This window comes from Quercus lobata, chromosome 11 (genome assembly GCF_001633185.2).
Source record: "Quercus lobata isolate SW786 chromosome 11, ValleyOak3.0 Primary Assembly, whole genome shotgun sequence".
Lineage (NCBI taxonomy): Eukaryota > Viridiplantae > Streptophyta > Magnoliopsida > Fagales > Fagaceae > Quercus > Quercus lobata.
In genome coordinates, this window is record NC_044914.1 from 30,533,439 (window position 1) to 30,549,223 (window position 15,785).

General features: G+C 41.5%; 1 long non-coding RNA gene across 1 annotated transcript; it reads right to left on the minus strand.

The window, feature by feature from the left end:
• Window positions 1-2,984: 2,984 nt before the first annotated feature.
• On the minus strand, window positions 2,985-3,786 carry LOC115967622. The gene is made up of 3 exons (XR_004086499.1): window positions 3,506-3,786; window positions 3,337-3,406; window positions 2,985-3,128 (listed from the first exon to the last, which is right to left on the minus strand). It is a non-coding gene; the product is annotated as an uncharacterized LOC115967622 (long non-coding RNA).
• Between the last annotated feature and the right edge of the window lie 11,999 nt (window positions 3,787-15,785).

Sequence of the window (15,785 nt, forward strand, 5' to 3'; positions counted from 1 at the left end):
TCAGTACTTTAATCTAAATGTTCTGCATTTTGGTTTATGTACTGTCACTCTTGTGCCCTTGTAGGATTGTTCCTAGATGCATATACTTTGTGTGTTATGCATTGGTTGAGTGTTGAGCATACAAGTGTCTTGCCTTGTGCTTGTTAACTTGTATGTCCTTGTGTTCATTCCAAGTGTGAATGAGCACTGTGATCACTACCTTGTGGTGTTCACTTGGTTAATCAAGCTATGATTTGTTTCTTAAATCCATTTTTGCTTGATCACATATTGTCTGTTTCATATGCATTTATAATTTTCTGCTTACAATGATCATGGTGTATTGTTGTGTTTCAGGAGTATTATGTTCATATGATTCAAGTGCTTCACAGCTTCTAGAGTTAGGTGTGAGTGAGTTTTGTTCAACTGTTCCCAACTCACATGTTAAGTCTAGAGTCTGTTTTAGGGTTTTGTCACGGAATAGCCAAAGGGGGAGATTGTAAGGTTGAATTTATTCAACCATCTAATTGGCTTTATTCCGTGCCAAATTTGCTTGTAATTCAGCATTTAGTAACCCTGTATTTAGGTGGTTTGATGTAAGGATAGTGAGTGAGATAGAGTGAAGATTGCTCAAGAGTGTGTAAGAAAACAGAGACTCACAGCTGGGACTCGCAGGTGACTCGCGGCTGCAAGCCGCCAGAAGCAGTACACGTGCCAAGCATGCTGGAAGATGAACAGTCATACTAGCTGGAGCACTACAGGACAAAACAGGACAACTGGTCATACGGTTATCTCGCGACTGGATCTCACGACTTAGTCAAGCCGCGAGCCACCCCTATTTTTGTAAAACCTGACGTTTCACATTCCTCTCCCACTCCAGTATAAATACCCCTTTTACCCACGATTGAAAGAGAGCTTCCAGAGAGAATTTTGAGAGAGAAACCCTAAAGAAAAACCAGATTGTTTCACCTACAATCTCTACCTTAGAGACTCTTCAAATTCCTCAACTCTCTTCCTCTCCATTGTAAAATCCTTGAGAGGCATTATACCAAACCTGGTTCTCACCATCATCATCACTGTGAGATAGTTGTTTGGGTTTCTGGGAAGCAGTTAGGAAGGAACCAATCTTCATTGGTTGATGCTACGGTCTAGTAGCGGAATCCGGAAAGCTAAAAAAGAAAAAGGTTCGGCGCAACCTCGTTGGAGCAAGAAGCTTGGAGGGCTTAGGTGCACTGGGTAGATTAGGCTTGGAGGGTCTATTGCTGTCCTTGTATCCCAACTGTATTTTCTAGTGGATTGTTTACCGCTTGGAGGGCGGCGGAGAGGTTTTACGCCGAGGGCTTCGGTTTCCTCTTCGATAACACATTGCGTGTTGTCTTTGTGTTTGCATCTTCCTTCCTCTCTATCTTTGCCTTTTTATTATCTGCTGTGGTTTTATTTTGTTATGGCTTAGATAGTTTTTAACCAATTTCATATTATAGCATATGTTAAGTTTCTGCACACTAGTTGTTTGACATATTGCTTGAATTGGTTGAGTTGTAATTTGGGGGTCTAAACGTTCAAAGGTGTTTTTACACGTTTTTGAACTTTCAAAAGTTTTTCAAGAGCTCATTGTATTAGTTAGGCTTATGTAGTTCTTTGTGTAATAGTTATGGAGATTGTTGTTTTATACTTCTCTCATAATTATGCTTGTGGTTTTGTCACGGATTGCCGAAGGGGGAGATTATTAGGGTCATATTTTCTATTTAATTGACTAATCCTTTGACAAAACGTTCTTTACTTGTAAATTGGGTAGATCTAAGTTGGGTTTGATATATATCAAGTAGTTGTATTAAAGACATGAAAATTGATCCAAGAAACAAGTGAAAAAAAGCTATTTTACTGAAGTTCAACAGATAGCTCGACAAAAAGCTGCTATCGAGATTTATTGGGCAACTCGACATAAGCTCGATCTATCGAGCTTTATGAATTCAGAATTTCCAAATCTGAATTTCGGCCCATGTTGATGTATTTCTTTAGGGTTTCTTTTCTCACAACCCTAGACATATATAAGGCTTATTTTAAGAGCCGTCACACATGAATACAGTGACTAGGAATTCAGTTTTCTCTATGAGAAACTATTACATTTGTAGGCCATAGAGTTTTGTAATCAAGTGTTTCCTGATCTTTATCATCTATGAAGTGAAGAACTTTGCAACCAACAACAATCATTCAAGTTGTTGGAGTTAGTTACGTACTGGGATATGTGCAAAGGAGTTAGTCATAGATTGGAGATTTATGCATCAAATAAAAGAAGGCTACTACAAGATCAAGTCCAATTGGGCATTGGAGCGAATGTTCAACTATAGGTTGGTATTTTGGGATAGGCTAGGGCAGTGGTAAGATTCCTTATACTTGTAACCGCTTGATTACTGATTAGTGGATTTTTGAGTGGTGATCTTAAATTTACCCAGTGAGGTTTTTGCCTTGCAAAAAGTTTTCCCCATTTGTCAACAAATCACCGTGTCAATTTAATTTCCGCTGTATTTAGTTTATTTGGTGATTTGTTGGTGCCTCCACAATTTGCATGTAATTTGACTTAATTAATCAACTTGGATAATTGAATTAATTTACCAGGGTCAAGCTATCTTAACTTAACAAAATGAATAATTAAGGTAGAACTTAGCAAGAGCCTAGAGGAACCTTATCATGACATTCAGGTTTAATTACACATTCATTGCACTTAATGACAGCATGCCTATCTATGAATTATCAGTCTACACACACATATATATTCCATAACCAAATAAGGGATTATGTTCTCCGTGATAATCTTGACGGATCTATTCCTTTACCAACTATTTTTTTATTAATTTGTTTTTATCTAACATAAAAAATAAACAAGGGAAAAAAAAAATCAACCATGTAATAGAATATGTAGAAAATTTCTATATGGGTTCATGATTTAACTATAATTGAAACAAAAGCACCAAAATTCTTCAAATTTTCTTGACAAAAGAAGAAGGGAATATGAATTTACACATATGTTGCATAATATTTACACAAGAGTATACTTATCAAAAAATATTTACATTGAATACAGATGAGAGGATTTCACTTTAAATCATTTCAAAAGCACAAATCCAACTGATTCCTCCCAGTTCCCACCAAAGCTGGTGAAGTAAAAGGTGAGGAATAATTAGAAACAGGGTCATATCCATAAAATGCAAAAGAACATAATAATGTTTGTCTATTAGCTGAGCGGCACGCAAAGTTGGGAAACTCAAAGGGACTATAGCTAAGAAAAACTGATGGGAAATTAGAGGTGTAAAAGATTGTGACAAATTAGAGTGAGAAAGTGAAACTGGATGTAAATCTTACCATAAGGTAGTGATGGAACCGAAGAAGAGCATCCAACACCAACCCACATATGAACAGGCGAGACAAGCACCTTGAAAACACAAACAAATAACAAAAAAAATAAATAAATAAAAAAAGCTCATTCAGACATTTTCACAAACACATCATATGCACTCATTAACGCACCAACCTGAATTTTCAAGTTGACAACCACTTGCGGTTGCAGCAACCTTGATTTACGCTTTGCTCTTGACTTTCCCTTCTCCCTCGTCTCTTTCCTCCAAGTTCTTGTCAAGAAAAAAACTTATATGGTAAGTGATATTGAAGCAGCTATCTCTCTCTCTAGGACTGGGAGAGCGGTCGAAGCAATTTTCTTCTCTCGTGGCAGTGAGAGTAGTTGCACTAACTTACTATTAAGTAATTTTAGTATCGGATGAGAGTAAAGATATGGCTCTTAATTTTTTTATTAGAAAAAAATTAAAAATTATTCATATTTTTTATATTGTATCCTATTTTTTCTTTGTATTTCTATATACAAAATGACCAATTGAAATATACACAAATTTTAGTATTTTTCTTTTCAAGAATCCAAATTCTAGTATAAAATAGTGTTTTAATTTTGAAAATAGGTTTCTCAAAATTTTTTTTTTTTTTTGGAAAACTTACAAGTTACAACTTGTTTGGAAGAAGGGAATTAATAGGAATAAAAAAAAATTTTAAATATTCTATTTTTTCCCTTATTCAGAAATTTTAATGTCTTGCTTGGAAGTTTAAATGGGAGGGACTATAATGGGTAGAGCTTAAGAGGGAAAACTCATTCTTCTCTATTCACACAAAATCTCAAATTTTCATTCTCTTTAAATTGGAGGGAATAAAATTAGATTTAATGAATTTTATTACTAAAACTCACAAAATACTCCTATATATTCAACCTTTTATTTTAAAATAAGACTTTAATAGTAATAGAGTCATAAAATGATATTATTCCTTTAACTTTATGTTACTCCCAAATAAGATTACTTACCTTTCATTCATTTCCATTCTTTTATTTTAAAATATCCAAACAAGATTATCTAATTTATTTCCATTTCTTTCTTTTCCATTCATTTTCTTTACTTAAATGCATTTCACTCCATTCCTTTATGATTATTCCATTTCATTCCTTTGTGAACCCCTAAATGTAGGCTTAAACTTAAAGAGAGTTAGGGAGAATCCTTTCATAATTATAAACTTCTGTAAGATTAAGACGTACAAACAAACATGTAAGCAAGAAAACATAAAAAAGAATGAGTACTAAAAAAATTACCTTTGCTAATGCCTTAAAGAGAGAGAGGGAGGGGGGGGGGGAGAGGAAATTTATTTAAGTGTTTTTTTTTAATAGAAAAATGGAACTCTTATTAAATCAAACAAAATAAAATTACATCTGATAGGGGAGCAGAAAATTAGTCTAACTCCGGCTCGTCCAAAGTGGTCATCCAGATCCAATTGAGCAAGTTCGACCTGGAATCACCTCAGAAGAAGTAAAAGTGTTCATAGACAATAATACTACTCTTGATCAGTGAAGTCTCCCATGGACGATAAAGTCGTCCATGATGAAGGTCGTCCATGGACGACCTTCAGACGTCCATGGACGACCAAACAGTCGTCCACCAGATGGACGAATACGCAACACTCATCCATGGACGACCAAACAGTCGTCCACCAGATGGACGAATACGCAACACTTGGAACTTTTAACTCTCTGTAGCGGTTACTAAACCCGCAACTATCTCGACGAATCCATCAAATAAGTTAACTTCCGTTAGCGGTTATAATTTTAGTAGCCGTTGAGGAAGTTAACTCCGGACTCGTTGGCTTCCACAAATCTTGGGGAGGTTATTGGACAAATAACCGTCCAATAACCTCCCCAAGATCCCTATATAAAAGACCGGTCTGAACCCGACAAAGGTAAGAATTTCTCTGAGACATTACCCCCAAATACTTGGAACTCCCTTCTCTGCGAGACTAACTTCTTCATCGAAGAGGGTTTGGCCGGTATTCTCCGGTTTCCTCTTTGACTGTTTGTTTCTTGTAGGCCTTCCACCACAGAAGTAGCCCACCGAAGCCAGATCATCCACTTTACTGATTCGGAGCGATATCAGTTGGCGTCATCTGCGGGAAAGAGATTGTTTTGCAACTTTCTTTTCTGCGACAAAAGGTTAGGATGGTCAGGACCAGGTCGAGGGCTACTAGCCCGGGCCGTCAGGGAAGCAGAGGCGCTTCAAGTGATCCCCAACGCGATCGCCAATCCGCACCAGTCATGCAGACATCGTTTGTTCAACATGTGCAATCTATGGCGGCTACAATGGCGGAGTTGACTCGCCAAAACCAAGAGATAAGAATGGAGATCAATCAGAGAAGACAGACACGTGAGGAACATGAAGGACAAACACAAGGTCACGGCGATAGAGAAAATCCTAAGATTGGAAGTCAGTTAAGAAGCACCACTTCACGGACGGTAACACACTTGAAAGAAGAGATGGACCAAATGAAGAGAGTCATGGAGGAAATGAAAGAGAACATAAGGAGAACGAATCCTATAGAAGATTTGGTCCACAGAACCGACTCTCCCATTACGGCTTCCATCAACGATCATCCTCTACCATCAAAATTCAAACTACCTTCCCTGGATTCGTACGACGGAACGCGTGACCCGTTTAACCACATTGCTACTTTCAAGACAACTATGCACCTTCAAGGGGTCCCTGATGAAATCATGTGTAAAGCCTTCTCTACCACCCTTAAAGGCCCGGCGCGAGTTTGGTTCAGCAAAATACCTCCAGGTTCTGTAGGTTCTTTCGAAGAGTTAAGAAAACTATTTGTTAACAACTTCATCGGGGGACAAAGACATAAGCGTTCCTCGTCCAGCTTGCTAACCATAGAGCAAGGGGAGAACGAAAGCCTGCGGTCATTCATCACTCGCTTCAACAGGGAAGCCCTTAGTGTGGACGAGGTGGAGGACAAGCTTCTACTGGCAGCCTTCCACAACGGGATTAATTCTGATTTATTTATCCACAAGCTATATGAGAAGGAGCCTCAAACTATGGCTGAGCTCGTCCATTCGGCTCAGAACTTCATGAATGCAGAAGATGCGATCATAGCCAAGAAGAGGAAAAGAGCTAAAAGGATGGAAGCGCATCCAGCACGTCACTCAGAATTAGGCCCTCGTCCAAAGAAGGGACGAACGGAAGATAAGAAGGAACGAGATAACAGGAAGACAGGTCCTTTGGGAAGAAGCCAAAACTATACGCCCCTGAATGCTCTACTCGATCAGGTGCTCATGCAAATCAAAGACGACCCTTCCCTAAAATGGCCAGAGAAGATGAAGGGAGATCCCAATAAGCGTAATAAGAGTAAATATTGTCGCTTCCACAGGGACCATGGGCATGACACGGATGAATGTTATGACCTGAAGTAGCAGATTGAGAATCTTATTAGACAAGGAAAGCTGAGGCACTTCGTTGGAAGGGATCATAGAGATGAAAAGTTGAAAGGAAAAATGGAGGAATCGTCCCGACCCCCACTAGGAGAGATAAGGATTATCATTGGAGGAAACTCGATGGGGCAATCTTCCAAGTCAAAGAAGACATATCTCAAAGTGGTGCAAAACGTCCAGCTCTCTGGACGATCACCACGGACGAGATCAAGGGACGAGCCGGCCATTTCCTTCACCGACGAAGATGCTGAGAGGATCCATCACCCGCATGACGATGCGATTGTCATTACTCTGCTTATTGCAGATTATATGACCAGGAGAGTCTTAATTGACAATGGAAGCTCAGCGGACATATTGTACTACCCTGCCTTCCAACAGATGAGGCTTGGGCGGGAACAACTTCGTTCAGTCTGCTCACCACTGATAGGGTTCGGAGGAATGAAGGTGCAACCCGTAGGCACCATTACATTACCAGTTGTGGTAGGGTCATACCCGCAGCAGATAACTAGGGAAGTCAATTTCCTCATGGTGGACTGTTCGTCTTCATACAATGCCATTATTGGAAGACCAACTCTGAACAGTTGGAAGGCGATAACGTCTACCTACCATCTATCAGTCAAATTCCCTACAGAGTACGGGATAAGGCAAGCACAAAGAGATCAGTTGGCAGCTAGAGAATGCTACTTAGCCATGATGGCTTTGGACGAACAGGTGCAGACAATGAGTATCGAGGAAAGAAGGGTTATTGTAGAGCCCACAGAGGTATTGGAAGATGTTCTTTTGCAAGAAGATGATCCCGAGAAATTCACCAGAATTGAAACAGGTATGAAGGAGAAGGCAAGAAAAGACCTCATCCAATTCCTGAGAAAGAGTATCGACGTTTTTGCATGGAGTCATGACGACATGCCAGGAATCGACCCAAGTGTGATCACTCATCAATTCAATGTGTACCCCTTTTTTAAGCCTGTTCGTCAGAAGAAGAGGGTATTCGCTCCCGAGCGGGATAAGGCGATAAAGGAAGAGGTTCAGAAACTGACCACGGCACAGTTCATTAAGGAAGTTTATTACTCGGATTGGTTAGCCAATGTGGTGATGGTGAAGAAAGAAAATGGAAAGTGGAGAATGTGCGTAGATTTCACTGACTTGAACAAGTCATGTCCCAAGGATAGTTATCCTTTGCCACGCATTGATCAATTGGTGGACTCTCCAGCTGGCCATCAGTTGCTGAGCTTCATGGACGCCTTCTCAGGATATAATCAGATCAAGATGGATGAAGCTGATCAGGAAAAAACTTCCTTCATTACCAGTCAAGGCTTGTTTTGCTACAAAGTGATGCCCTTCGGTTTGAAGAACGCAGGGGCAACTTATCAAAGGTTGGTGAATCACATGTTTCGTCCACAGATAGGGCGAAATGTGGAGGTTTATGTCGACGACATGCTTGTGAAGAGCATAGACGGGGGAAGCCATCTAGACGACCTACAAGAAACCTTTGAAACACTTCGGCGATATAAGATGAAGTTGAACCATCTTTTTTTCAACAATGTCTTTGTCATTTGATCCAATAGCGTTCCGTTAGATAGTAACAGATTTGATAAATACTGATAACTCTCGGATGGAGTATTAGAACGGAAAAATCCATTAGATAATGAACTATTGGTTCTAAGCCATCTCTGGCGATAAATCAACAATTCGAAGTGCTTTTCTTGCGTATTCTTGATAAACCAGCGTTTATATATAGATGTAGGAAGGTCTGTTTGGTAAGTAAGAAGCCCCTTTGGCATCTCTTCATCTGCAAAGAATTCTCGATGTGAAAACACAGAGACAAAGGGCGGATCTTTGAATAGGAAAAAAAGTGGATCCGCAGGGTCCCAAATGAATTGGCTTATTAGAAAAAAGCCTTGTTCTTTGGAAGATCTATCTCTTGTCTGGTACTGCACGGTTCCACTCTGCAAGAACTCCGAATCATTCTCTTGAAGCTCATCCTCTTCATCATAAATGATCTGCTTGCCCCGAAATGACCTAGCCCAATAGGGAAATCCCAATTCATTGGGCCTTTCGATACAATCAAATAGAAAGCCCCAAGGGCACCATATTCTAGGAGCCCAAACTATGTGATTGAATAAATCCTCCTCTATCTGTTGCGGGTCGAGGACTCCTTCTCGTTCCCCTTCTTCTTCAAACTCCGATTTGTATTGTTCATAGAGAAATCTCTGATCAACGATAGAACAAGATCCAGTTTGCATCATATCTAAGGGATTCCTTGGTTCGGGCCGAAGAAGCAATGTCATTCGATCGTTATCAAACTGAATGCAATCTTTTTCTGTCCGTGAGGATCCCACCAGGGCGCCTTCTACTTCTAACAAGTAAGTGTGCATTCGGAGTATCGTCGGGAAAGTTTCTGGGTTCATGGTTTCGCAAAGAGGAATCGAGGCGAATCCAGACAAGATCCAAGCTATATTGGACATGGAGCCACTGAAGAGTATCAAGGAAGTCCAATCCCTCACAAGACGAGTTGCTGCTTTGAACAGATTTATTTCGAAAGCCACAGACAAATGTTTACCTTTCTTCAAAGTCCTCAGGAAGGCATTTGAATGGACGGATGAATGTCAAAGGGCCTTCCAAGACCTGAAGGACTATCTCACTACTGCCCCATTATTAAGTCCGTCCGTGCAAAGAGAAGAACTGTACCTATACTTAGCGATGTCCCCACACGCCGTAAGTTCAGCTTTAATCAGAGAAGAAAGGAAAGTACAAAAACCTGTGTACTACACTAGCCGAGCACTCAGAGGAGCAGAGGGAAGGTATCCGCTTATAGAGAAATTGGCTTTTGCACTGATAACAGCTTCTAGGAAGTTAAGACATTACTTCCAAGTTCATGTCATCAATGTCATGACGGACCATCCGCTTAAGAAGGCAATGAACAAGCTGGAAGCCGCAGGATGGCTGATTCAATGGGTGGTGGAACTTAGTGAATTCGACATTCATTACCAACCGAGAAATGCAATAAAGGCTCAAGCCCTAGCAGATTTCATCGCAGAGTTCACTCCGAGTCATGAAAATCTTGGGGAAGGAGAGTACAACAACAAATGGGTCGTCCATGTAGATGGATCGTCTACATTGTATGTTGGAGGAATAAGAGTTGTTTTGCAGTCGCCAGAAGGAGACAAATTAAAGTACAAGGCCCGTTTGCAATACTAGACTACTAACAACGAAGTGGAGTATGAAACCCTTCTAAAGGGGGTTGGAGTTGGCCAAGTCTGTAAAAGCAGACTCAATACTTGTTTTGGGAGACTCTCAATTGGTCATAGGCCAAGTAAATGGGACATGCGAAGCCAAGGAAGACAAAATGAAGAAATATCTAAGGAAGGTGGTACGCCTTGTAAAGAAATTCAAAAAAGTTGATTTTGTTCAAATCCCGAGGGAAGAGAATATGGAAGCAGATATTCTGGCAAAGGAAGCATCTGCAAATGAAGCGTTAGACGAGTTGGATGAAGTACACTACATGCCAAGTATAGACTTTCCAGAAATGCTGCAGATAGAAGGTGACGGAAATTCGATGACCCCAATAGTGTCATACTTAAAGGACGGAAGGCTTCTAGAAGAGAAGGACGAAGCTAGGAAGCTCAGGGTCAAGTTAGCCAGGTATGTACTTATAGACGAAGTGTTATACAAAAGAGGTTTTTCCCAGCCTCTCTTAAGATGTTTGGCTTCGGACGAGGCAAATTACATGTTGAGGGAGGTTCACGAAGGAGCATGCGGAAACCATTCGGGAGCCAGATCACTCATCCATAAAGTCATCCGTAGCGGATTCTATTGGCCAACCATCCAAGCTGATGCTAAGGTATATGTCAAAGTATGTGATCAATGTCAACGCTTCAGCAACATTTCCAGACAGCCAGCAGAATATCTCACGCCAATGATGGCCCCTTGGCCTTTCGCGCAATGGGAACTAGACATTTTGGGGCCCTTTCCGACTGGAACTCGGCAAATGAAGTTTCTGGTGGTAGGAATAGATTACTTCATAAAATGGGTGGAAGTCGAACCCTTAGCAAAAATTACGCAGCAGAATGTCAAGAACTTCGTCTGGAAGAACATTGTATGCAGATTCGGGGTACCTAGAGTACTAGTGTCTGACAATGGACGACAGTTTGACAACACACCTTTCAGGGAATTTTGTGAACAGCTTAGAATGAAGAACCATTACTCCTCACCCTCCCACCCACAGGCCAATGGCCAGGCAGAAGTAGAGAACCGATCCTTGCTGAAGATCATCAAGACTCGGCTCGAAGGGGCAAAGGGAATATGGCCGGATGAGTTACCAGGTGTTTTATGGGCTTATAGAACGACAGCGAGAACTCCAACAGGGGAAACTCCTTTTAAACTAGCCTATGGAAGTGAGGCAGTTATACCGGCAGAAGTACACATGACAAGCCACAGGGTGAGGAAGTATCAAATTGAAGAAAACGAAGAACAGCTCCGTCTTAACCTTGACCTTATGGACAAGGTCAGGATGGATGCAGAACAGAGGACAGCGAGGTACAAAAATCTCATGGCAAGGCAATATGACGCCATGGTGAAGCCTAGGCGTTTCAACATCGGGGATCTCATCCTGAAGAGGATTACCTTGGCAACAAGAAACCCGGCCTACGGGAAACTTGGGCCAAATTGGGAAGGACCTTATAGGGTTATCAACTGCAAGAGGCAAGGATCCTATTATTTGGAAGTTTTGGATGGGCGGAAGCTGGAACACCCTTGGAATGTTGAGCACCTAAGAAAATACCATCAATAAGTGCTGCCTCTTGACAAGTGTCCTTGGACGAGATACCTGGACGAGCAGAAGTGTTTGTTTACTACTATCATGTGTTTTAAGTATTTTAATAATCCCCTAGAAAGTACATTAGTGTTTTCACTTTTGTGCTATTCATGGACGAGTTGGTTTGTATTTTTAATTCAATAAGGCACTAGCTCACGAGCATGTGCCATGCCTGTGGACGATTGTTTACATAAGTTTGGATTTTCAAGTATATATATATTGTGTTTTCAAGTATATTATTGGCATTCTTTGTATGTTCATTCAGATTGATCCACAAAAAAGAAAGATAAGCATGGACGAATGAAATCCTTGGACGCAAGGATATATCGTCCATAAGCTTTCCTCCAAAGGAAAAATGAAACAAGGTACATCCGTCCAAAGCATGAGACGAGATGAAACCTAAGCAAAAAATGAAGCTAAGGTCCATCCATTCGGAGCATAAGACGAGATGAAACCTAAGTTAAGGGTATATCCGTCTAAAACTCAAGACGAGATGAAATCCGAGAAATGTCTGTCCGAGACACGGACGAGCAAAGACCTCAACTAGCTTAACAATCCATTGCATTGGACGAGAAATCGCTGGGAAGTCTAATCATCAAGGACGACAAAATGATCGTCCATAATTTTGAATGATGAAAAAATCTAATCAAAAAGGAAGTCATTCATAGACGAACTATACATAAGCTGAAAGGAATCAATTTACTCTATCATGGTGATGTAATAAAAAATTCACCCCCATACTCAAGACGAGGCGAACTGAATTCCTGGGTGGACGAACCACATAGTCTCGAATGATATGACTTATGAAAATAAAAATTTCATACATAAAGCTGGAAATGTATATGTTCAAATACAATGGAAGATGAAAATAGAAGTATTCATTTTTTTCATGAAATTCAAGGAAGGGTGGACGACCCATGTCCAAAAACCCCTAAAGTTGTGAAAATGAAACTGTATATAAAACTCGTCCACAATCTTGGACGAGACAATTGTACTTATATGAACTGGAATAAAAAAAAAAAAGGAAAGAAGAAACAAAGCCCAAAACAACGGGCATTTCCAGATAAAAGTAAAACAAATTTTCAAGGAAATTGCAAATCATTTAGGCAAACTAGTCTTGGGGTCGTCCTGAGTAACTTCAGTATTAGTGTCGTCCATGATGTTGACGTCCTCGGAACTCGTCTGCAACAAGGAACTCTCTGTAGCAAGGGGAAGCTTGAAGGAGTTGAAGTCCAAATCAGGATATGCCTCCTTGGCATCAGCACGGAAGTCTTCATAGCCAGCTGCATAATGACTGTCTAGACGATTCTTATACTCGTCAGACTTCTTGAAGGCCGCAATAGCTTCTTCACGTGCCTTCTCCAAGGACGAGGTAAGCTCTGAAACTTGTCCTTCAAGATGGACGATGCGGGTATCCTTCTCTAAGTTGTCAGCCTTAAACTCTTCCACCTCGTTCTTCAGCTTCGTCTCACTTCCTTGTAGACGATTAAAATCCTCGGTCAACCTGAGGACCTCCCTCTTCTTTAGCAGCACTTCATTGTTCAACTCCTTGGCTTTATCATTAGCCGTCTTAGCCTCTGCAGCGAGCTCCTTGGCTTGGCAGGTTGCTGTATAAAATTTTGACATAGCCTGCATATGGACGAAAGGGAGTTAGACAAATTACAATTAAAAAAAAAAAAAAAGTTTCACAAGGACGAGGGAAAGACTTACCTTAAAAAGGTCATGGATGCCAGAACGTTCAAACTCCTTCACTGACATGTTATAGCACTCATTCACTTCACGATCAGTGACGAGTCCTTTAAACGTCCGCCATGTATAACCCTCGTCCAGAACTAGATTGGAAGGACGATTAGAGGTCTCCGACGAGCTGGGCTTGCGAGAAGCTTTGGGTGGAGGAGGAGGATCACTCTGGATGGGATGGACTGTTTGGACGGGCTTCACATCCACCAAAGGTTCGTCCAAGTTCACGGTTGGAGGTACAAACTTGGGGACCTTGGGAAGGGAAGTCTTAGCAGGCTTTTGCTTCTTAGGGCCTCGACGGCTTGGGAGGTCGTCCAAGTCAACAGTACTGGATATTGATTTAGACTTCCTCTTCCCAGCCTGGACGAAAGCCACTTGGACAGACGGAGGCGCTACAACATCCTCGTCCCCACTAGTTACAATCTTTTCCTTGTTTTCCCTCATTGTAGTTATTCCTGCAACGAGGAAAGCCAATTAAAAAAAAAAAAAAATAGAAGAGAAAGGTAAGTGAAATGAAGTGGACGATACTTACTTCGACGAGTAGTCTCCTCGTGACTAAGGTTCTCTGCAGTAGGCACTGGGCCAAGTCCCCAAGCTGCTAGACGAGTGAGAGTAACCAAATCATGGAAAGTCCTCCCAGGGAAGGCACGAACCACGTCTATCCGGTCCAGGTAAAATTTGTCCAAACGTGGACGAGCAACAGCTGCGTCATCAAAGAAAAAGAGTTAGACGACTGAAAGATGGAAAAAGTAAGGAGAAAGGAAATAAAATGGAAAGAAAACATACCCTCAGGACGAAGACGACCTAGAGGGCTGGTAAAAGGTGGGAAGGGGGAACTACCCACATCAGTTGGGTCCCCAGCCCAATTTCCAAAAATAATAAAAAACTCTTTTTTCCAAAGCCGGTCAGACGAGCTACGACCCTTAATTAAACTGTAATAAGAGCCTCTAGACGAGAACTGGTAAAAACCAGCAGATTTCTTTATCTCCGAGGGCTTATAACAGTAAAGGAACTCTTCCACCGTTATTGGATGGTTCCCTTCCAATGCCTCACGCCATAACACTTGCATGACAACTATCGTCCTCCAACCATTGGGGTTGAGCTGGTTAGGTCCAATACCCAACCTTTGGAAGAGGTCTCTACAGAAGGAATTTAGAGGAAACCTAAGGCCAGCTAAAAGGTAAGAAGTATATACCCCTAAACCAGAGGAAGGAGAACAACACCATTCTCCAGCCTTGAGTAGACGAGGGTTAAGTTCTTTTGGTATCTATCTACAAGAGTTTTTAACTTGGCAGCGTCTAAGGTAGATGCTACCTCTAGGGCACAACTATAAATGACGTCCTCCTCGTCCTCTTCCTCGTTTTGAGGAGGGCTAGATGGCTGTCTGGACGAGCTAGCCCCAGATCCAAAAGCCATCCTACGTCGTAGTTCCTGGAATTCCTGCAAAGGAATGCCAAGAACCCCAGACGAGTAATGCTCGTCTGAGGAATCACTACAGGACAAGCTATCTACACTATCCTCACTACCCTCACTCCCAGAAGAAACGTCCTGATACTCGTCTATCTCCCTCTCTATACTACTAGACGAAGACATATTTAAGATGAAAACCTAAAAAGAAAGAAGAAATACCTGATAGAACTAGGACGAGGGCTAGACGAGGCTCTTGGACGAGATGGCAAAGGAGAAAATGAGAGAAGAGTAAGGGGCATGAATGAGAATGCACTATTTATAGGCCCCAGCAACCGGGTCACTAAAGCGACGTTCGCCATTCAAAAGTTGACACGTGGCGATTCTTTGGGGAAATGGATTCAACACGACTGGCCAACCAACAGCCTTGCGACACGTGGCTCGCAAAAAAACAAAATTTTATTAAAATCACAACAATATCCTGGACGACCCTTTGAACAAAGGGGCAACTGATAGGGGAGCAGAAAATTAGTCTAACTCCGGCTCGTCCAAAGTGGTTGTCCAGATCCAATTGAGCAAGTTCAACCTGGAATCACCCCAGAAGAAGTAAAAGTGTTCATAGACAATAATACTATTCTTGATCAGTGAAGTCTCCCATGGACGATAAAGTCGTCCATGATGAAGGTCGTCCATGGACGACCTTCAGACGTCCATGGACGACCAAACAGTCGTCCACCAGATGGACGAATACGCAACACTTGGAACTTTTGACTCTCTGTAGCGGTTACTAAACCCGCAACTATTTCGATGAATCCATCAAATAAGTTAACTTCCGTTAGCGGTTACAATTTTAGTAGCCGTTGAGGAAGTTAACTTCGGACTCGTTGGCTTTCACAAATCTCGGGGAGGTTATTGGACAAATAACCGTCCCCAAGATCCCTATATAAAGGACCGGTCTGAACCCGACAAAGGTAAGAATTTCTCTGAGACATTACCCCCAAATACTTGGAACTCCCTTCTCTGCGAGACTAACTT